The sequence below is a fragment of the Bos taurus genome, chromosome 3 (genome assembly GCF_002263795.3).
Source record: "Bos taurus isolate L1 Dominette 01449 registration number 42190680 breed Hereford chromosome 3, ARS-UCD2.0, whole genome shotgun sequence".
Lineage (NCBI taxonomy): Eukaryota > Metazoa > Chordata > Mammalia > Artiodactyla > Bovidae > Bos > Bos taurus.
This window is the reverse complement of record NC_037330.1, coordinates 53,623,682-53,648,529: the sequence shown is the minus strand read 5'-3', so window position 1 is coordinate 53,648,529 and position 24,848 is coordinate 53,623,682. Positions and strand designations below refer to the sequence as shown.

Below are 24,848 nucleotides of genomic sequence, written 5' to 3'. Positions count from 1 at the left end.
GGTGGGCGTTCCAGAGGCCGGAGTGGCTCCACCGGCAAGCGGCGGGAGATCTTCGTGGGCGCCCTGAAGGAAGTCCTCGGCGGCCGGCCCGGGCGCGGGGTGGTCTCCGCGGGGAGGAAGTTCCCGGGCCCGGCGGCCTGCGTCACAGCGGGCTGGCACCGCGGAGCCGACCGGCGGGCGGCGCGGCGACCCCGGGGCCGGGCGCTGGGCGGCGCTGGCTGCCGCTGGCCCTGCTGCTCGCGGGGCGGCGCTGGAGGCGGCTCCGTCCGCGGCCGGGGAGGCGGAGGGGAGGAGGGCTGCGGGGCTGGGGCGTTAGCTGCGTCCCGGCTCGGAGCCCGCGAAGAGGACTAGGAGGAAGGCGCCGCCGTGGCCGCGGCCGCAGTGCTTCGGGGCGCGACGAGCCATGAGCAGCCGCCCGGCGGGCGACCCCGCTGCCGCTGGCCGCCGCTGAGCCCAGCCGGGAGACGGCTCGCCGCTCCCCAGCACCGTTCGCAGCCGGCACCCTCGCGCCCAGAGGTAAGGGCGGGGACCGCCGAGGGATGGGATGGGATGCGATGGAGAGGGACGGCCCGCCGAGGACCGCCGGCTCGGTCCTCTAGGTGTGCTGGAGCCACGACTCGCCCCGCCTCGTTCGCGTCCCTGCCTTCCCCCCGCTCTCGGGCGGGCGGACTGTGGGCTCCTGCCCGGCGTGTGGTCCCTGGAGCCATCCGCTGCCGGAGCTCGGGGACCCGCCAATCCTTACCCCACCCATTCCGCGCCAGCCCAGCGTCGGGTGAGAGACCCCAGCCTGGCGCCAAGCGCAGCGCGGCAGGTTCTGCGGACTTGGGGGGATGGGGCTGGGGGACCAGGAGAAAACGGGGCCACGCAAGGGAAGATCGTCGTTCTTTTCAACCTTAAACCTCCCTGAGACCTCAGGGTCTTTACCTACTGGTCTGCTCTTCCTCACCACCCCCGAGCCCCTGAAGTTAGCACTTTGGGGAGAGAGAGGAATTAGGTCTCCGAAGGGAACGAGAGCGCGATGCCTGCTCCCCAGCAGGACCCGAGGGGAGAGAGGGTTTCGCTGGATCTCGCGGGCCCCAGAAACCAGGTGTCTAGGCCGGCGATTGAGACCAAGACCAATGCTTTCGACACAAACCCAGGCTCGCTGGTCTTTCCCTTTCCAGCTGGTTCTCAGCGACGACACGGCTAGGGATGGAGTTAGCGACTCAGGAACCTTAGGATGTGCTCTGTAGAAGCTAATTCCTTTCTTCTCTCCCTCTGCCAGTTCTTCCCTCCCCCACCCACGGTATACATCGGATTTTAGTACCTTCAAAACCTTGCTCTTTACCTAGCTTTGGGTGCCACGGACACCTAGCCCACATCCCAGACAGATATTTCAAAGAGTTAAGGCTAAACTTCACTTTCGAATTCTTTTTAAGCATTTTAAGCTCCCAGCAAACCGGTTAGGAAGCACTTTCAAGTCCCTATCTACCTTAAAGTAAAAAATAAGCACCCATCAAACTGTGTGTGAGTGCCAGCAACGTTGGGCAGAGGGAGATCTGAATGACTATTTCATGCAGATTTATGGGGGAGGAACAGGTAAAGGAAATGGCAAGGCTTATTTTAGTCACACATTTCTTACAAGCTCTCAGTCGTGTAAAAAATGTAGCCTTAACCAACGGTCACATTTCCGGACAGGTATATAGTGGTTTCCTAAGGCATACTGGAGGCTTCTTCATGGACAAGTTATTAAAATGCCGTCCAGATGAGAGATGAAGGCAACTGGTCTTAACTCTCTTCGCACAGTAGGGTACCATCACCTCAGCCATCAGCTTTATAGTTTTTATTTTTCTTTACATTCTATTTTTAAATGATTTGTGTAAACCCCAAAGGTAAGCCATACTTTACAAAATTTGCTCAGATTCATAAACCTGTGGTCATGGGTAACAGATTAAGTGTCTACAGCTCCAATCTGTGATATTTGCCTTCTTGTGATTTGCTTAGATAGGGAAGACCATGGACCTGACCCAGACTGGCTTTACTTTGGAGTGATCAAATACTCTCTTTAGGTCAGGTTGTTTGTTTGCTTTTGAGGCAGAGGTGGGGAGCAGCTTTGCAAGGATGGATGCTTTTCATGGTTCACATAACAGATTTGACCACAGATAAGGCCCACTCACCCACCAGCAGTATCAGAGATAGCAAGCATGTTTAACAACTTTCTTAGTAATAAAATGATCAAAGCCTTTGTTAATGGTACTAATCTCTTATTTCTCAGATGAACTAGGCACTTAAGGAAATGTGTTTTGAGAAGGGAATGCTTTTAGTGTAAAAAGTATCTAATTTTTACCAATTTGTTAATGATTCTTAATAGTCTGTACTTAAGTTGTAGTCACCCATAACTTCATAGTAAAACCCAAGTTTAAAAAAGAAATAGAGTGGAAATACGCACTTATTTTGCCAAGTGTGGTGTTAATAATCTAGTATGAAGCATTACTGTAACACAGGCTGAACTAGATGCCTGACATGCATGATCTCAAAATCTGACAACAAAACCTTAAGGCAGATGGCCATTCACACATTACAGAAGAGAGAGGCTCAGAGTGTGTGACTTATCCAAGACCGTACAGCTAAGTTAATGCCTGAATGAAGCCAAGCCTCTAGTTGTCTTTTCTTTTTTTTTAATTTATATTGGGGTATAATTGATTTACAGTATTGTTTTAGTTTCAGGTGTACAGCAAAATGAATCTATTACACAAATACATATATCCAAATCCTCTAGTCTTAATGATTTACTTTTTTGTTATTCAAAGCTGCCTTTTTTTTTCCTAAATAAATTTATTGTTAACTTACCATAAGGACTGTATGAGGAAATGGAGGATTAAGGAAGTCAGGTCACCTGTTCAGGGTTTTCTGGTATATAGCAGAATTCACATTTGGAATCAGGGCCATCTGTTTCCCAAACCCCTCTTCTTGCCACTGCTGTCTATTAAATGATTTAGAGCTTAACCTAATGAACATTTCACTCTGGCTCATCAGCTATTCTCATTCACATGATAATGATGCCCTCATGAGTTGCAACATACTCCCAAATACTTTATACTTAATCCCTGGAGTGCTGGCTATGTCTCTAGGCCCAGAACACTCATGAAAGCATATTGTAACCTACGAGGTGACAGGTATCCTAATGCAGGTATCATTAATTCACTTAATGTCTCTTAAAATATAAATCATTGTAGACTGGTATGGGGTAAACGGCATGGCCTCAAGATAGGAAAAGCTGGTACAGGTTCTGGCTCTACTGCATAGAACAAGTGCCAACTAATTCACATTATTGAGCTTCTCTGAGCCACAGTTTCTTGGTGTGTAATGGGCTTATAAGTAAAGCCTACCTAGCTGGATCATTGTGTGCATTCAATGTAACAGTGCTTACAAAGGACAGCTTCTGAAACCTGTGTGTTGTGTGTTCAGTCACTATGTTGTGTCCGACTCTTTGCCATCCCATGGACGCAGTACACCAGGCTTCCCTGTCCTTCGCTATCTCCTGGAGTTTGTGGAAACTCATGTCCATTGAGTCAGTAATGCCATCCAACCATCTCATTCTCTGCCACCCCCTTCTCCTGCCCTCAATCCCTCCCAGCATCAGGGTCTTTTCCAATGAGTCAGCTCTTTGCAGCAGGTGTCCAAAGTATTGGATCTTCAGCTTAAGCAGCAGTCTTTCCAATGAATATTCAGGGTTGGTTTCCTTTAGAATTGACTGGTTTGATCTCTTTGCTGTCCAAGAGACTCAAGAGTCTTCTCCAGCACCATAGTTTGAAAGAATCAATTCTTTGATGCTCAGCCTTCTTTATGGTTTAACTCTCACATCCGTACATTACTAATGGAAAAACCATAGCTTTGAGTATATGGACCTTTATTGGCAAAGTGATGTCTTAACTTGTTAATACACTGTCTACATTTGTCATAGCTTTCCTTCCAAGGAGCAAGCGTCCTTTAATTTCATGGCTGCAGTCACCATTCGCAGTAATTTTGGAGCCCAAGAAAATAAAATCTGTCATTGCTTCTACTTTTTCCCCTTCTATTTGCCATGAAGTAATGGGACAAAGGGCTTCCCAGATGGCACCAGTGGTAAAGAATCTGCCTGCCAATGCAGGAGACATAAGAGAAGTGAGTTTGATCCCTGGGTCAGGAAGATCCCCTGGAGGAGGGCATGGCCACCCACTCTTATATTCTTACCTGGAGAATCCCATGGACTGAAGAGTCTGGTGAGCTACAGTCCATAGGATCACAGAGTCAGACACAACGGAAGCGACTTAGCACAATGGGACAAAATGTGGTCCTGTCACCTAGTAGGTGCTTAATAAATGGTAAGAATTACTGTAGTCTACCACTGATTGAAATTTCTGCTTAATTTTACATTTGTATATTTTACATGCATATAGCATTTAGTCAGCACTGTCATTGATTCACTCTTTTATATGAAGGCCTTATCTGCTTTTTAGCATCTTTAACTTTTGAATCACATCCTTGTTTTTGTAGTCTTGACTTATATACACTTACTCACCTTATGTAGTTTTTCCTTTGCCCTACTCTGCACATTTTTTAGAATATTAATAGCCATCTTTCAATGGGATGGAATTTGTATATCTTGGCAAATGCACTATCCTGTTTTCTGCCTCTCCTGATATCTCAGCCTTGCTTATCACTCAGAGCACCATGGCAATCCTAGTATCTCCCTACCACATACCTCACCCTTTACTGAGTCTCTACCAGCTAATGTTCTGCATCTGCTTCCAGGTCCAACTCCTATGTAAGCCATGGACCTTCCATTTTTAATCATTTGTCAGTTCATTTATAATTCAGATAACATATCCCCCCCTAATGATTTTTACATTTTTTAAGGTTATTTGTCTAGGTAACATCCTACAAAAAACTGTAAACTCTTTAAGACAAGGACATTTTTCTATTTCTTTATATGCTTTGCTTCAAATAGAACATCAGTTCAGTTCAGTCGCTCAGTTGTGTCTGACTCTGCGACCCATGAATCGCAGCACACCAGGCCTGCCTTTCTATCAGGCCTCCCTTTCCATCACCAACTCCCTGAGTTTACCCCAATTCTTGTCCATCGAGTCGGTGATCCCATCCAGCCGTCTCATCCTCTGTCATCCCCTTCTCCTCCTGCCCCCAATCCCTCCCAGCATCAGAGTCTTTTCCAATGAGTCAACTCTTCACATGAGGTGGCCAAAGTACTGGAGTTTCAGCTTCAGCATCAGTCCTTCCAATGAACACCCAGGACTGATCTCCTTTAGGATTGACTAGTTGGATCTCCTTGCCATCCAAGGGACTCTCAAGAGTCTTCTCTAACACCACAGTTCAAAAGCATCAATTCTTCGGCACTCATGGTTTCAATTTCCTGAATGAAAGATGAGTCAGATATTCAGAGAGAGATCCTCACAATAATTAGGAAACACACCCAAGTTATTTGTCTCTGTTACATGAGTAGTGGCACCTTCCGCTTTATTCTGAGACTTGTTCATCCCAGCCTCCTTCACTCCTTTAACTGGCATTACATTTACTGGAAGGCCACAGTTCTTCAAAGCCTTGGCCATTAGGTACCAGGTAAGATAGCTATGTTTTATTGATCAATTGCTTCTGTGGTGGTATAGTAACCTCATTAGGTTGTAAATATATTGAGTACATCAGCAGTATTTGAGTAGTTTGGCATTTTAGATGGGGTAATGACCCCGATGGATTTCTTTAACTAGGATTATAATTTACCTACGGGAAAGAAATGCAGGTTTCCCCCATTATCTGCAAGCAGAGTTCCTCTGAAAATTTATGTAAGCTGAAATAGCATAAAGGGAAGGAACAGTTATCCTAGGACACATCTTACTAACCGATGCACAGAATACATGGAGATAAAGCGCAGATGCTCACAGATACTGTTCAAAGTTATGGGGCTTGATGTGGAGATGCTGAGTGTAGTTCCTGGGGGAGGAGCTTGGCGGTGCCACTGTCGCTGCTGCCCTGGGTGTTCCCTGCCTCTGTATTTCTGCTTACTGCAAAACCAATGCTGAACACTATTTTTGCTTTTTACCTCTCTTTTCCATAAGTGCAAAAATCCTTTTTGGATTTCTTTCAGTTAGTCAAAACAGGCACCACTATAGGTCTTTCATAAAACTGAAGTGATGTAAAGGGAACTTTCAAAAAACAGGTATACCTGTACCTGCCTTAGAGAGAAGGTTAAGATAATAAGCAAGGAGGATTTCAAACCATTTGGTTGAAAATAGGACTAATCATGGCACAGTATGGAAGATACAATCAAATTGACTTTCATGAGAGAACAGACCAGTTGCTTAGTCATGTCCAACTCTTTGCAACCCCATGAACCACAGCACACCAGGCCTCCCTGTCCATCACCTACTCCCTGAATTTACCCAAACTCATGTCCAGTGAGTCGGTGATGCCATCCAACTATCTCATCCTCTGTCGTCCCCTTCTCCTCCTGCCCTCAATCTTTCCCAGCATCAGGGTCTTTGCAAAAGAGTCACCACTTCTCATCAGGTGCCAAAGTATTGGAGTTTCAGCTTCAACATCAGTCCTTCCAATGAACACCCAGGACTGATCTCCTGTGGGATGGACTGGTTGGATCTCCTTGCAGTCCAAGGGACTCTCAAGAGTCTTCTCCAACACTGCAGTTCAAAAGCATCAATTCTTCAGCGCTCAGCTTTCTTTATAGTTCAGCTCTCACATCCATACATGACTACTGGGAAAACCATAGCCTTGACTAGATGGACATTTGTTGACAAAGTGATGTCTCTGCTTTTTAATATGTTGTCTAGGTTGGTCATAACTTTCCTTCCAAGGAGTAAGTGTCTTTTAATTTCATGGCTGCAGTCACCATCTGCAGTGATTTTGGAGCCCAGAAAAATAAAGTCAGCCACTGTTTCCACTGTTTCCCCCACCTATTTGCCATGAAGTGATGAGACTGGATGCCATGATCTTAGTTTTCTGAATGTTGAGTTTTAAGCCAAAGTTTTCACTCTCCTCTTTCACTTTCATCAAGAGGCTCTTTAGTTCCTCTTCACTTTCTGCCATAAAGGTGGTGTCATCTGCATGTCTGAGGTTATTGATATTTCTCCCGGCAATCTTGATTTCAGCTTGTGTTTCTTCCAGCCCAGCGTTTCTCATGATGTACTCTGCATATAAGTTAAATAAGCAGGGTGACAATATACAGCCGTGACGTACTCCTTTTCCTGTTTGGAACCAGTCTGTTGTTCCATGTCCAGTTCTAACTTGCTTCCTGACCTGCATACAAATTTCTCAAGAGGCAGGTCAGGTGGTCTGGTATTCCCATCTCTTTCAGAATTTTCCACAGTTTATTGTGATCCACACAGTCAAAGGTTTTGGCATAGTCAACAAAGCAGAAATATATGTTTTTCTGGAACTCTCTTGCTTTTTCCATGATCCAGTGGATGTTGGCAATTTGATCTTTGGTTCCTCTGCCTTTTCTAAAACCAGCTTGAACATCTGGAAGTTCACGGTTCACATATTGCTGAAGCCTGGCTTGGAGAATTTTAAGCATAACTTTACTAGCATGTGGAGAAGACAATGGCACCCCACTCCAGTACTCTTGCCTGGAAAATCCCATGGATGAAGGAGCCTGGTAAGCTGCAGTCCATGGGGTTGCTGAGTCGGACATGACTGAACGACTTCACTTTCACTTTTCACTTGCATGCATTGAAGAAGGCAATGGCAACCCACTCCAGTGTTCTTGCCTGGAGAATCCCAGGGACAGGGAAGCCTGGTGGGCTGCCATCTAGGGGGTCACACAGAGTTGGACACAACTGCAGCAACTTAGCAGCAGTAGCAGTTACTAGCATGTGGGATGAGTGCAATTGTGCGGTAGTTTGAGCATTCTTTGGCATTGCCTTTCTTTGGGATTGGAATGAAAACTGACCTTTTCCAGTCCTGTGGCCATTGCTGAGTTTTCCAAATTTGCTGGCATAGTGAGTGCAACACTTTCACAGCATCATCTTTTAGGATTTGAAATAGCTCAACTGGAATTCCATCACCTCCACTAGCTTTGTTGGTAGTGATGCTTCCTAAGGCCCACTTGACTTCACCTTCCAGGATGTCTGGTTCTAGGTGAGTGAGCACACAATCGTGATTATCTGGGTCGTGAAAATCTTTTTTGTACAGTTCTTCTGTGTATTCTTGCCACCTCTTCTTAATATCTTATGCTTCTGTTAGAATTATGAGAGAATAATGAGAGAATTAGCATGGGGAAAAGACCCATATAGTCTCACCACAAATATCAGAGGTGGAAAAATTTTAAAGGAACTGGTAAAAGAAATGAAACACTATAATATTACTATACTATGCTATGTTCTCTCTCTATATATGTCTGTGTGTGTATGTGTATATATATATACACACACATACATGTATATATATATATGTATATATATGCTGCTGCTAAGTCATTTCAGTCGTGTCCGGCTCTGTGCAACCCCATAGACCGCAGCCCACCAGGCTCCCCAGTCCCTGGGATTCTCCAGGCAATAACACTGGAGTGGGTTGCCATTTCCTTCTCCAATGCATGGAAGTGAAAAGTAAAAATTAAGTCACTCAGTCGTGTCTGACCCTCAGTGACCCCATGGACTGCAGCCTTCCAGGCTCCTCCATCCATGGAATTTTCCAGGCAAGAGTACTGGAGTGGGGTGCCATTGTATATATATATATATATCACACACTATCACACACTATCACACACTATGACAATAATAACAAATACTATTATTTATTATTAATAATAGGCGTGTTTAGATATGGGTCATTCCTGGACTATAGAAATAGAAAAGAGACTGTGAGGTCAAGATGGGCAAGAGTGGAAACTAGTGTGGCCTCGAATACCTAGAACAATAACGTACTCCAATTCGCTCTCAGCACAGTCACAGAAGGGCAAGAGGGTAATCTCAGAACTTTATGTAAAGTAGATAGTTCAGCATATATAGTGAAAATTTCATAAACATATTAAAAGGTAAAGAATACCTGAACTCTTTTCCAATATCAGGCGTGAAACAAAAAAATAGCCTGGGCTACCTACTTAAAAGTGTAACGCACTGTCACAAGTTCAGGGAGTGAATTTAAAATCCTTTTCTGGTGTTGGATCGACTGTCCTTTTAGAATATGATTCTATAGTCTGTGAATGGCAGTCAATAGAGACATGGTAATATTCAGAAAACGAATACAGTTAAGAAAAGAGAAAAAGGCAGAATTCAAGAACCGGTTTTAAGAAAACTGTTGTAAAGCTTAGGGAAACAACTGAAAGTGTTCCAGATGACTGGGTATTTGAGGTCAAAGGCATTCAGGAGAACTATAGATTCTTTAAAGACCTCAAAAGAATGAACGCTCTGTCCTTACTGGAGATGGGTGGGAAGGAAGAGCAAGGAGGAAAGTTATTTTGGCTGAACTCAAACACTGCCCAAAGGCTAGAAGCACAAGAGAGAGTAATGAAGCTCTTAGGGAAGCATTTCTCAACCTTTAGTTCATGCCCACCTTCCTTCCAGGGATACATATTTTTAAATACATTGTAATGTATCTAATTGTAATGCCACAGATACCCTGTCTACCCACTTAGGTGCTGTGGCCTGTTGGCAGGCTACACCCTGAAGATTCTTTTCCTCTGCCCTGCAGACCCAGTAACCCACTCCCGTATTCTTGCCTAGAGAATCCCTGCAGACACAGAAGCCTGGCAGGCTACACTCCATGAGGTCACAAAGAGTAGTACACAACTGAGCAACTAAGCATAGCACACAGCAGTCCAAGTGTTTGACAGGGACAAGATTGCCCCCCCTGTTGAGAACAAATGGAGGAACATGATTCTAGATTATGTTTGAAAATCACAAATGAGCCATGTGGAACTAAAAGACATGAAGAACAGTGTATACATACACATTTTTCCTTTATAAGAAATCATATTTCATTGGCTCTTAAGCTGAAATGTATTTGTAAAAATATATCTTCCAATTGTACCAGTTTCATCTTGGCAGCATTATTACATTCATTAAGTTATCTTCCAGACCGGCCTCTACCTGCATTCTTTTGTTTTAGGGATGGGAAACCCTCCTTAAACTTTAAATGTGCAACATCTTTTATTTACTTACTTCTGTTATGCTGGGAAGGCTCTGATACTAACCATCATTCTTGTGATTGTTCAGTTTTAATGAGTATAAATTAGTTTGTCTTTATTAGAGCATTTGCATTTTATGGCAATTGTTTATTATTATGAAACACTGTGTTCCCTATCAAAGAAATCTTAACTCACAACAAGTAGATATTTGGTGGTGGGGGTGGGACTTCTGAAGTCACTCTTAGCTTTTTCGTGTTTGTTTCCATCCTCTGGTTCCATAGGGAGCATAAGCCTGGGCTTCTGACATGGAATCTCAGAGCCTTTAGGGTTAGAGGAGCTTGGCTTCTTTATATATTGGCTTCTTTTGGCACTTGGAGCCTGTGGGCTTCCCAGATGGCACTAGTGGTAAAGAATCCACCTGCCAGTGCAGGAGACACAAGAGCTGAGGGTTTGATCCCTGGGTCAAGAAGATCCCCTGGAGAAGGAAATAGCAACCCACTCCAGTATTCTTGCCTGGAGAATTCCGTGGACAGAGGATGCTGATGGGCTGTAGTCCATGGGGTTGCAAAGAGTTGGACACCACTGAGCGTACACACACACAGCCTTTGCGTGCTCCTTCCTCCACCACAACACATCTTCTTTCAGCTTTTAACTGTATTGTTCTTTCCCCCTCTCCTTTCCCCTCAAGGCTTCAGAAATATCTTTGTTTTCCACATCTTTTCTCTTTGTTTGATTTTTAGAGCTGCACTGAAAGTCCCGTGAGGGCAGAGGCCATTTGGCCGTATCGGTCTTGTTCACTTCTGTATCCACAGCACCTGCACAGTGACTGGAACAGAGCTGCTCAAGAAACAGTTGTGGAATAAACACTTATGATACATTTTGCACTAAAGTTTCTAACCTGCCATCTTACAGTATATCCCTTTCTGTTATTTTAAATTCTAGAAATGAAATTTAAGAGTGTAATTAGAAGTTATTCTTCTTAATGGGGTCGTGACACATGTACACAGAAATATTTCTATATGTCACTGGAAATTTAGAGTATTATGTAAAACATGAATTCAGAACATCAAAACAAGTCCTAAATAAAAGTCACTACATAAGCTAAATAGATGAAAACTCATGGGTCCAGTAATCAATACAAATTACTAACTACTCTTTCTCGAATACCTTAGGAATATATTAAAATTAGAAACAGATTCAAATATCTTTTTTTAAATAGGAATGATATAACCTATAAATCTAGCTTCTGGAAAAATACTTTGGGGGTCACTTAGCTAATAACACCTTGATTTTTAAAAATAACTATGAGAATAGCTTCATTAGGAAAACAGCTTCAAGCTAATTTCTATTATGTGCCCTGAAATTAGCAAGGTCCAGGATAATTTCCCATCAGCAAAGTTAGGAAATACTATATATAGCACACAAAAATACCTTTCTAGTTAATGCACAGCTATGTAGATCCCTGTAACCAGAAAATGGTAAAAGTTGAGGAGCTAGAAGTAGGGGTATGTCTAGGGCTTGGATCTTTGTTGAGTGTTTAAGCACTTTATCTAAGGAGCTGATGGTATAACGTGTATCTTATATTTCTGTATGTGGCCCCATGGTGCATAATGTAGTATTGAAGCAAGAGTTGGAAATGAGCTTGGCAAAATAAAAATGAAGGAAATAATCAAAACTGAGCACTGAAATTCACTTAAGGAAAGTATAGGATTGTACCTTGAAGAAAAATAAATAAAACAAACATAAAATATACTAGACTTTTGTTTGTTTTGTTGTGTTCATTTCTATATCACCAGTATTTACAGTAGTACCTAATATGTTCACAAAGGATCGGTAAATATTTGTTGAATGAATAAATGAATGAAATGCAAGATGGAAAAAGACTAACTACATGCCATTAGGGCAAAAGTAAAGTTAATCCTATGGAGATGGTGATGGATAACTAGTAGACTGAAGAAACTGTTAGAAAACACTTTTTGGACAAATCATTTTTGAGTCTGTGTTACAGTTTTATTTTAGTTTTACATGTAAAAGACTTCTGGTAGGTCAGAAGTAGTTTAAAAATTCATCCCGACTAGGGACATTTTATAAGCATAGTGGATGGTTAGATATTATTGTTAGGCTAGATAAAAAATGTGGGTTCAAGGTCATTGGATTCTTGCCTAAGTTAACTGATTAGCTCTTTAGCTGGTTTCCAAAGATAAGTCTTCTCCCCCTTTAGCATTATACCATATTTTGTAGGAGAAGGCAATGGCACCCCACTCTGGTACTCTTGCCTGGAGGATCCCATGGACGGAGTACCCTGGTGGGCCGCAGTCCATGGGGTCACTAAGAGTCGGACACGACTGAGCGACTTCACTTTCACTTTTCACTTACATGCATTGGAGAAGGAAATGGCAACCCACTCCAGTGTTCTTGTCTGGAGAATCCCAGGGATGGGAGAGCCTGGTGGGCTGCCGTCTATGGGGTGGCACAGAGTCGGACATGACTGAAGCGACTTAGCAGCCAGTACAATAAGGACGAAAAAAATTGAAGACATAAAGATTGGAAAGGAAGAAGTAAAAGTATGTCTACTTACAGACTTTGTGTTTGAAATTAGGATTCCATATCCCAAGGAATCTACAAAGCAACAACTAAAGATAAATGCCACACTCATCTCTAATTAACATGTGGATATTTAAAATTTAGAAACAAAATCTTTGAAATAAATCTGTTGTCAGTGACTGTTTCAGTCAGCCCTTGTACCTGAACTTGAAGATGATTTTACTTATCCTGAAAGGGTATCTAATAACATAATCACATTAATAACATTTTGTTTAACTTTTTTACTTAACAGCTCTCCCCATAATGTCACTGCAATAAACAGAACAGCCTACTGTTGCCCTAATTAAGGAATTTAAGGAGCAAATCAATTAAAACTAATTATTTCCAGCATCTCTTTTACTTGTGAGTACCCCATCCTGGATTATAGGAGAGGGAGCACACCTTTGGTGTTACCTAGAGGCTGTCTAATGTGTCTCAAACGTGTTTTGAATGTTAAAAAAAAATGCTCCTTTTTTATTGCTCCAAATTAGAAACAATCTTAAACCAACATTTTTAAATGTTTTCAGATAAGAATACAGATGCCCAGTAATAAGAGAAGGCCATATGGGTCGCTGGCTTATTAACTACAACTAAGAAAGTGTTTAAGAAATCTCAGAATTTTAATTTCTTTAGAGTCCAGGAGTCTCTTATTGTTCTGCTTGTTTGCTTTTAGTTATTTATGATTTTGAAATTTCAAAAAGCAGCCCCAAAGCAGGAAAACTAATTGCCCCTTCTGAAAGAACACATTTGGTTTGAGTGAAGGAAAAAATATCTTTTGTCAATTAGGTAGAATATATGGTAAGTAAATAATTTTACATCTTCATATTGGGAAAAGTTTTTTCTTAGTTACCAGTTACCTATTCTATTAAGCTAATTAAAAACAGCTAATTTTATTTCCGTGTATTATTTATCATGTAAATCACATAAGCTAAACAATGGTGGACGACAGTATTTAAAGTGTTACACCTCAGTTCTTAAGATAAAAGAAATTTTATAAAGCATGTTATAATCATATTATTATTATTTAAATGTTATAAAGAACAAATTATATTTATGTATAGATATTATACATAGGTTAAAACTATCATATATTATTTGCCAAAGGTTGTTCATTAATTAGTTATTAGTCCTAAGTCTTCATATTAATTGTCTTTAATTACAGTTTATACTTCCATTTAAAAATGATGTAATCACAGTTCATATTAGAATGTATCAGAGAAATATGACATTTCATGGTTTCACATTACTGTAGGAGTGCAACAACCATTAAATAAACTGGCACTAGTTATAATTCAATGTTGTTGAACATATGAACAAAGACATAAATTTTTAGTGTAAATAATGATCTGGGGAGCTGTCTGAGCTCAGAACTATCTGAGATGCTGTGTTCTCAGTTTTATATGCCAAATAAAACATAATTCTCAGCAACAAAAACAGAAATGATCTGACCATGGCTTCCCTGGTGGCTCAGACGGTAAAGAATCTGCCTGCAATGTGAGAAACCCAGATCCGATCCCTAGGTTGGGAAGATAGATCTCCTGGAGAAAAGAATGGCAACCTACTCCAGTATTCTTGCCTAGAGAATGCCATGGGCAGAGGAGTTTTGTGGACTACAGTCCATGGGGTCGCAAAGAGTTAGACATGACTGAGTGACTAACAATTTCAGTTTCAGTTTCATGAGACAAATACAAAGAAGTTAGTAACTTCCAATTAAACAGGCATCCTATCAGAGTACAGGTCAGTCATGCAGGAACTAAAATACATTTTAACAGCTTTATTGAGATATAACCCATCTTCTATAACACTTATTTTTTTAAGTATATAATTCAGTGGTTTTTAGAATAATTACAGAATTGTACAACTATTACCATAGTCTGTTTTAGAACATTTTCATCACCTCCCCAAAAAAATCTGTACCATAAACTATCACTCCCCAACATGCCTCCATTTCTTCTCTGAAGCTCTAGGCAGCTGTCTGTCCTCAGTCTCTATAGATTTGCTTGTTGTAGAAATTTCAGTAAATAATATCATGTTATATGTAATCTTTTGTGACTGGCTTCTTTCACTTAGCATATATTTAAGATTCATCTGAGTTGTAGCGTGTATCAGTACAGCATTCCTTTTAATTACCAAATAATATTCCATTATAGGGGTATACCATATCTTCTCTTTCCATTCTTCAATTAATGGGCATTTATTCAGGTTGCTTCCACTTTGAGACTGTGAGGAGTAAGGCTCCTGTGAACACTCATATAAGCATTTGTGTGGACATATGTTTTGATTTCTGTTAGGTAGATCTGTGTAGAGGTGGAATTGCTGGGTTATCTGGTGTCTCTGTGTTTAACACTATGGTATAAATGAGGTATAATTTTTTCATGATCTCCCAATCTAGAATAAAATCAGGGCTAAGACTTTTAACTGCCTTTTAGTGAAATTTAAGAAAATAGTTAAATTTGTTCTGAGTACTCATTATCAGGAATATCAATTGAACTTTGAATTTTATGTAATTCAGTGCAGAGTACTATAAAGCTTTGCTAAATCTCTTTGAATTAAACATTCTGATTGAGAAATATAGAAAGAGCTGTTGAAGGGTGACCAGAAAGCTATTTGCATAGGTTTTAGTTCCTCATCCTTACTGACAATTCCACCCATTACCTGCAAACTTCCCTTTTGTGCATTTTTCCTCTTTTTGTTGTAAGACAGTGGTGAATATTTTTTGTGTTTCCTTATTCTAGGTATATATGTTTATTACCTCCTGCTTGGGATATGTGAATTCATTTTAGTCTTTACAGTCCTGTTAATTTCCCTCTGGAAAGAGGGAAAGGCACTTTTAAAAGTAAAACACCTTTCCTTGGCTAACGTTCTTTCAGGCACTACTCTTTTGCCCAGGAGGGTGAGAGAGGGGCTGTCTTTTTAAATTGTAGATTCTATCTTTTTTACCTATTTGAATTATTCTTTTAATCCACTGTCAGACCAATTCTTGACAGAAATTTCCCTTTACTCTTTACTACACAGCCTTATGAAATCACCCAAGCAGATTTCCCCTTCTGCCTTTATTTCAACATAAATCTATTTAAAGAGGTGTTTTTCTAGGGGAAAAAAAGACAAACTCCGACCACTTAACCTTCATTCTTAGAGATATTCAAAGCAAGGGAAAAAGTATAGTTGTAGTAAGTGGCCAAAGAATTCACTGACCACAAAATAAACAAACAAACAAACAAAAAAACACAAAGCACTGTAAATAACTATAGAAACAGACAAATATACAAAACAACCTCTGAACCAATTCCTGCATACAGTTTTTTAACTGTTAGACAAATGTGAATACAAGTGCAAACATATACACAAACAAACCCACTGTAAGAAAACACAAGATAAGACTTCTGTGAACGTTGTCAAGGGATAATTTTTTAAAAGTTAAACATGACTCGATGAATATAGAATGAACCTGTCAAAGATTTATTCAACTCCTTATTGAGAGAGCTGGTAAGATGGCAAAACATTTAGTTTAAAGAGCATTCCAGGAACTGTTTGAAAAAGGAATGTTAGAATAACATTACTAGGTTAGATACAAAACTATGTTACGTCCTTCAGGGCAATAAAAAAACATATGTTTTGGGTTTTCTTTTCTACCGAACAAAAATCTACAATTCTGAGATGTAATCAGTAGTAATTAGCAAGTCAAACAAAATATATTTCCCTAAATTATTCTTGGGTAGGCCAGTTAAACACTTCTGCAGTATAATAATAAAAGGATATCTGCCCTCTTTTTGCCTCACTTCCAAGTTTTAGATACCTTTTTTCCCCTAAAAATGCATAGTTGTTCTTCCTAAGCTTCCTTTTGAAGGGCTTTTGTTTTTCTTAGTATTATAACAGAGATTTGGCCGTGGAATGTGTCAAATTCAAAACACTGGTCATTGAAATTCTCAAATTTAAAATATGGCATGGAAACTTTGGATTCTACACTTGACTCCCCGTCTTGGGAGTCCTTTACGTCACTCAAATATCAAAATACCTCTCTGATCTCATCTTGGGGAGGAGTTCTTTAACTCCAACCCCAAGTTTAACCAATTCTTATGGTCCAGACTGCTCTCCAAGCTCTCAATTCAGATAGTAAATCATCGTAAACCCAGTGGAACAAGAGCCCTTTCAGGTGGCCACCAGACTTTGACATTCAAGAGATAAAATTGCTGTAGATCAGCAAAAAAATACTCCAGGCTCAGGAAGAGAAGCAAGGGTACATGCCATGAAGTTCCTTGATCCAGTGGCTGCTAGTTTGCGATGAGTAAATCTCCATGGGACCTCCAAGAACCGTGACAACAAAAATCAGCAAACTATGGGCTGTGTAGCTTGAGTCTACAACCTGTTTTTGTATGGCCTGCTTGCTGAGATTGGTTTTTACATTTTTGGAGGGTTGTTTAAAGAAATTTTAAATAATATATAACATAGACCAGATGTGATCTATAAGGCCTAAATATTTGCTATCTCTCTATCTGTAAAGCTTCCCTGGTGGCTCAGATGGTAAAGAATCTGCCTGCAATGTGGGAGACCTGGGTTCAATCCCTGGGTTGGGAAGATCTCCTGGAGAAGGGAACGGCTACCCACTCCAGTATTCTGACCTGGAGAGTTCCATGGACAGAGGAGCCTGATAGGCTACAGTCCAAGGGGGTGGCAAAGAGTCAGACAGGGCTGAGCAACAGGACTTTCACTTTCACTTTCCTTCTATAGAGTAAGTTTACTGATGCCTGCATATATATTAAAAAAATAATTTTGTTGTTAGCATGTATCGAAGAATTACAATAGAGTCCCTGGTGTTTTGTTTTGTTTTTTTAAAGCTCTCTAGTAGGCTAATTCAAAGATTTGCTCTTCCTAGGGACATTTTATAGGAAAAGAGAATGGTTAGAGAAGTGTTAGATTCAACATCAAAAGAAAGTAGTATTTGGTTAAAGGCTACTAAACTCTTGGTTGATGACTTATTACTGGTGTTTTTTTAAAAAAGCTCTCTAGTAGGCTGATTCAAAGATTTGCTCTTTGTAGGGATATTATATAGGAAAAGAGAATGTTTAGAAAAGTGTTAGATTCAACATCAAAAACAATAATATTTGGTTAAAGGCTACTAAACTCGTGGTTGACAATTTATCAACTGCTTGGGTTGGTAACTAATCTCCCAGAATATCTTAATGTCATTAAAGTTTATTAGAATAATTTAATTAAGCATTGTATCAGGAACATTAATTTCTTTCTGGGAGGAGGTTGGAAGTTATATTACACAAACAGATTTGACACACTTTTTCATTTATAAGGCAATGTATTAGTGTATATTAAAAACATAACAATGGGTTACAATAAAAGTAGACTCTAGGATTCTTTTGATACCGCATTATTAATATTTCAATTTAGGACTACCCAAATAGGAAGATGAAAAACTTGGAAATGAGTCAAAAGACCATCACAAAGAGGATTAGAAGATTGGAAAAGCAAAATCTATGCGGAAAAAATGAAAGGACTTGGGATATTTCAGCTAAGATGAGGAATACAAGGAGAAATTGAATAATTACTTCCAGTGGTATAAAGGGATCTTCAATTGAATCTGAAGAGTGATTGTATTTCTCTTTTGAAAAGAGATAGAAGCTTAACTTTCAGCATAAGAATTTAAAAAGAATTTGCTGACACCAAGTCATCAGACTTGCCACAAATTTTCATAAAGGCTGTGTCTTTGTTTAAAAATTGAACAGAGTTGGGGCTCTCTGCCCTGCGTCGAATATGCTCTTGCCTGAAGGTTTAGACAGATAATCCCTTGAGATCAGCCTTGTGTTTTGCAGACCATACTGGGTGCAAACCACCACCTGATCTGCTCTCCTTTGAGGAAATTAAAAACCAGCCACTATCCTTCATAACGTACTCTGTAACAGATGTGGTAGGGTAAACAAATATCTGTGTGGCAAAGATAAGGGGTAGTACTAACCATAGAAGAACAGGGAAATATTCACAAGTATTTAAATATCTGGAAAGAGAAACCATAAAAATATGGCTCATAAGGCAGAGACCTGGAGGAAGGGAGGGAGCCATCCATATCTGAGGAGAGAGCCAAGAAAAGGGAACAGCAAACACAAAGGCATATCCTTGGCCTGATGGGCCAACAGCAAGGAAGCCAGTGTGGATGGAAGGCACTGGGGAAACTAGTAGCTATTAGGAGAGGAGACTGGAGGCTCACAGAGTGTGTGTCCTCCTCTCCTGTGAGTGCAGTAAGGGGCCATTAGAGGGTTCTGAGCAACTGAGGGTCAAACTATGACTTGAGTTTTATTTTATTTATTTATTTATTGTATTTATTTATTTGACTGTGTCAGGTCTTCCTTGCAGCTTGAGGGATCTTTGTTGCAATTCATGGGCTTCTCTCTGGTTGTGGTGTGCAGGTTCTAGAATGCAAGTGCTCAGTAGTTGAGGCACACAGACTTTGTTGTTCTGTGGCACATGGGATCTTAGTTCCCTGACCAGAGATCAAACCCACATACCCTGCATTGGAAGAGGATTCTTAACCATTGGACCACAGGGTAGTCCCATATGACTTGAGTTTTAGAAGGATCACTCTGGTTGCAGTATAGAGAAGCCATTAGCCAGTGGCTTCAGTGCTTTTGTAATCTTAAAAAATTGTTGAGGACTCCCAAAGAGCTTTACATGGGTTATACCTCTAAATATTTACTATATTGGGCTCCCCTGGTAGTTCAGACAGTAAAGAATCTGCCTGCAATGCAGGAGACCCAAGTTTGATCCCTGGGTTGGGAAGATCCCCTGGAGAAGTGAATGGCTACCCATTCCAGTATTCTTGCCTGGAAAAATCCATGGACAGAGAAGCCTGGTGGGCTACAGTCCATGGGATGACAAAGAGAAATTTAAAACTGTTAAGTATTTATTAACTTATTTTAAAATAACAAGAAAACATGTTAACACACATAATGTATTTTTATGAAAATAACTGTATTTTCCCCCAAAGAAAGACAATGTCATTGTCTTATATTGTTACACGTGTCTTTAATGCCTGACATTCATTATGTTCACTGACATCATATAGCCTGAAGAAAACTCTATACACTCACCAGAGAATGTGAGTTAAAAAGGCAAATCACATGTAGTATTCGTACAGGAATAGTTTTGACCTCACTGACTTTCTAAAAAGGCACAAGTTGAGGAAAAATAAAATGGTACAAACTAGACAGTAAGAGAAAAGGATGGAAACATGGAGACTGCTGCAAAAAACCACATGAGACATACTGGTGGTTGGGACTATAACTGGCAGTGTAATTAACGAAAAATGGTCAGATTCTGGATATAGTTTAAAAGTTGAACCATTAGGCTTTGCTGACAGAATACGCCTGGGTGCAAGATGAAGAAGTCAAAATTAGCTTCAGGGTTTTAAACCAGGGGAACCGTAATGTAGAAGATTGCGGGGACAGCAGATTTAGAGTTGAAATGAATTCTGTTTTGGACTTACTTATTTTGAAATGCCTATTCAACATCCAATTGTAAATGTCAAGTTACCAGCTGGATATATGTCCAGAATTCAAGGGAGAAACTTTTTATTGCCTTTACATCCCTCAGTACCTTTAAAAGAAAAAATGCATAAAGCTGAGTTTTCTGAACTTTTCAGTATCTGAAACATATTATTTATTCTACTTTCAGATTTGGAAGTTAGTTTGGTTGGATATTGAACTCTAGCTTGACAACAGCTTTCACTAAGAATTTCAAATGTTTCAAAGAGGACACCGCAATTTGGGAGTACTTTTAGGCATATTCCATTAATGGTAGATACAGAAAAACATACAGTAAATGGAATTTTTAGAATCCTGAAGCTTCCTAGGAGAGAAGGCTAACTAATATTTTAATTAAATAATGAGGTTGATAACTTATATTACTGCCAAGAACTTTTCAAAGTGTGCATGATTTAAACAGACTGCCACAGAGTTAGATTTCAAACCTAGGTCTTTCTGGCTTGAAAATTTGCATTGTAGCCATTGCATTATTTTGAAAAGGGTGAATGGAGATAACCTGCTTCCATTTTTACCTTTTAATGTGGCTGCTTATGACTAAACTTAGAGTTCTCAGAATACAGATGTTCAGTGAGGTAGTATATACCCATAAAAGAATAATATTAATACTTTTATTAGTTTTACTGTTGGCATATATTGCTTTGGACTAAGGATTTTATAATCAGCTTTAATGTGCGAAAATGAAATCATTTCATAGAGAAGAGAATTTGTATAAATTGCCCTGAAGTTTTACGTTAAAATACTATTAATAACTTGTCAGTGCCACAAGAAGGAACATACCCCACCTTTTTGAATGGTCTGCCTGGTAAGCTCAGTCAGCAGTGGTCAGAGTGGTTTAGAGGAAAGATATTTAGTATGATGATAATCTGTTCCTGCAAAATTTTCAGGAGATCTCTTCTTCACTAGGGGCTTCCCTGGTGACTCAGCAGTAAAGAATCTGCCTGCCAATGCAGGAGATGCACATCTGATCCCTGGGTTGGGGAGATCCCCTGGAAAAACAAATGGCAACCTGCTCCACTTATTCTTACCTGGGAAATCCCATGGGCAGAGGAGCCTGGTGGGCAACAATCCATGGGGTCACAAAAGTCGGACACAACTTAGCAATCAAAACAACAACAACATTCTTCACTAGAAGGGAAAAGAATTTTAGACCCAAACTGGAACCATGCCTAAGGGACCATATCACATTAGAATATTTGATATGCACAAATAAGAATGTTTTAGGTGAGGCAACAAGGTGGCAACAAGCAGACATATTTGTAGAGACTGAAGAATGTGAGTATCTGAGAGCATCTTTACATTCACTCAGCTGTATTGAGATTTTTTTAAAAATTGAAATATACCTTGCTTTTAAAAAGCCCCCTTGTGCCACATCCAAATCTGAGCAGAATAGGTCCCTTATACGAGGAAACCACAAATGTTGAAAACAGTGGTGTTCCTTGATGTTCTTTGGCTGCACCAATGTTTGGTTTAACTAGCATTTCTGGCAGTGCAATCACTTGAGTCTCAGAATTCGTTTGCTTAGAATTTTTATGTTCTCCTGTTGACACATTCAACCTGAATCAAAATTATTTGTGTGACATCATAAGCAGTGTAAGTATAGCATTTGTAAACAGTCTAAGGCTGTTAATATGTTAATTAATGTACTTGGGTGTGTTTGCTTGGAAACCTGGAAGCCTGTTTTAAAGTATATCTGTCATTTAGACTAATCTGAGAAAGAGTCAGAAAATGTTTAACCTCTCTGACGTTTTAAAAGAGTCATTCCCTATCTTTCAATGTCTCATATACCAACTAAATCATTTATTTAGTGAAATTATGGAAAGTAACAGACATACTGTACTTGAAAATAGACAGTTATATCCTCCTTTTAAGAAAAATTATACCTAAGCATCATCAGTATTTTTATATTAGAATCACCCATGAAAATTAAAGAAATCCTCATTATCTTAAAAAAACACAGCATTTGATATAAAAATTGAACCTGTGTATTATCTTTCATTATCAAGTAATAAACTATCAATTTTTAAATTAAAAAATATGGAAATACAACAGGAAAATGGAATAGCTGTACTCATTTAGGATGAGATAGATTCTATTCTTAAAAATTTTTTAAGTTTAAAGTTATTAAGTGCTTGACCAAGAGACTGAAGAGCTAAGAGATTTAAAACCAAAAGCCAGAAAGTTAGGAGCCAACACCAATGGAAAAGCAAACAGAAAATTAAAAGAAAACATCTCTTAATATGTTATTCTGAATAATATGAATTTAAAAGAAAGCATTGCTGATTTTATAATGTAAGTTAATAGGACTTTTAAAAAAGTATTTATTTTAATTGGAGGCTAATTACTTTACAATATTGAGGTGGTTTTTGCCATACATTGACATGAATCAGCCATGGGTGTATATGTGTTCCCCATCCTGAACCCCCATCCCACCTCCCTCCCCATCCCATCCTTCAGGGTTATCCCAGTGCACCGATTCTGAGTGCCCTGTCTCATCCTTCAAACCTGGACTGGCGATCTGTTTCACATGGTAATACACGTTTCAGTGCTTTTCTCTCAAATCATCCCACCCTCGCCTTCTCCCACAGAGTCAAAAAGTCTGTTCTTTACATCTGTGTCTCTTTTTCTGTCTCGCATATAGGGTCATCATTACCATCTTTCTAAATTCCATATTTATGTGTTAATATACTGTATTGATGTTTTTCTTTCTGACTTACTTCACTCTGTATAATAGGCTCCCGTTTCATCCACCTCATTAGAACTGATTCAAATGCATTCTTTTTAATTGGACTTCCCTGGTGGCTCAGACAGTAAAGCGTCTGCCTACAATGCGGGAGACCTGGTTTCAATCCCTAGGTGGGGAAGATCCCCTGGAGAAGGAAATGGCAACCTACTCCAGTATTCTTGCCTGGAAAATCCCATGGATGGAGGAGCCTAGTAGGCTACAGTCCGTGGGGTCACAAAGAGTCAGACATGACTCAGTGAGAATCAAATCAGATCAGATCAGGTCAGTCGATCAGTTGTGTCCAACTCTTTGAGACCCCATGAATCGCAGCACGCCAGGCCTCCCTGTCCATCACCAACTCCCGGAGTTCACTGAGACTCACGTCCATCGAGTCAGTGATGCCATCCAGCCATCTCATCCTCTGTCTTCCCCTTCTCCTCCTGCCCGCAATCCCTCCCAGCATCAGAGTCTTTTCCAATGAGCCAACTCTTCGCATGAGCTGGCCAAAGTACTGGAGTTTCAGCTTTAGCATCATTCCTTCCAAAGAAATCCCAGGCTGATCTCCTTCAGAATGGACTGGTTGGATCTCCTTGCAGTCCAAGGGACTCTCAAGAGTCTTCTCCAACACCACAGTTCAAAAGCATCAATTCTTCGGCGCTCAGCCTTCTTCACAGTCCAACTCTCACATCCTTACATGACCACAGGAAAAACCATAGCCTTGACTAGACGGACCTTTGTTGGCAAAGTAATGTCTCTGCTTTTCAATATGCTATCTAGGTTGGTCATAACTTTCCTTCCAAGGAGTAAGCATCTTTTAATTTCATGGCTGCAGTCACCATCTGTAGTGATTTTGGAGCCCCCAAAAATAAAGTCAGCCACTGTTTCCACTGTTTCCCCATCTATTTCCCATGAAGTGGTGGGACCGGATGCCATGATCTTCATTTTCTGAATGTTGAGCTTTAAGCCAACTTTTTCACTGTCCACTTTTACTTTCATCAAGAGGCTTTTGAGTTCCTCTTCACTTTCTGCCATAAGGGTGGTGTCATCTGCATGTCTGAGGTTATTGATATTTCTCCTGGCAATCTTGATTCCAGTTTGTGTTTCTTCCAGTCCAGCGTTTCTCATGATGTACTCTGCATATAAGTTAAATAAACAAGGTGACAATATACAGCCTTGACGAACTCCTTTTCCTATTTGGAACCAGTCTGTTGTTCCACGTTCAGTTCTAACTGTTGCTTCCTGACCTGCATACCAAATTCTCAAGAGGCAGGTCAGGTGGTCTGGTATTCCCATCTCTTTCAGAATTTTCCACAGTTTATTGTGATCCACACAGTCAAAGATTTTGGCACAGTCAATAAAGCAGAAATAGATGTTTTTCTGAAACTCTCTTGCTTTTTCCATGATCCAGTGGATGTTGGCAATTTGATCTCTGGTTCCTCTGCCTTTTCTAAAACCAGCTTGAACATCAGGAAGTTCATGGTTCACATATTGCTGAAGCCTGGCTTGGAGAATTTTGAGCATTACTTTACTAGCATGTGAGATGAGTGCAATTGTGCAGTAGTTTGAGCATTCTTTGGCATTGCCTTTCTTTGGGATTGGAATGAAAACTGACCTTTTCCAGTCCTGTGGCCACTGCTGAGTTTTCCAAATTTGCTGGCATATTGAGTGCAGCACTTTCACAGCATCATCTTTCAGGATTTGGAATAGTTCAACTGGAATTCCATCACCTCCACTGGCTTTGTTCGTGGTGATCCTTTCTAAGGCCCACTTGACTTCACATTCCAGGATGTCTGGCTCTAGGTCAGTGATCACACCATTGTGATTCTCTGGTTCATGAAGATCTTTTTTGTACAGTTCTTCTGTGTATTCTTGCCATCTCTTCTTA

At 40.4% G+C, this 24,848-nt stretch overlaps 1 protein-coding gene across 1 annotated transcript in view; it reads left to right on the top strand.

Moving 5' to 3' along the window:
* Positions 1-325: 325 nt before the first annotated feature.
* The window catches only part of LRRC8C (leucine rich repeat containing 8 VRAC subunit C), a 92,870-nt gene continuing 68,347 nt past the window's right edge, over positions 326-24,848 (top strand). Inside the window, 1 exon segment of the mRNA NM_001099039.2 lies at positions 326-516. The gene's annotated coding sequence lies outside the window, so the exon portion shown is untranslated.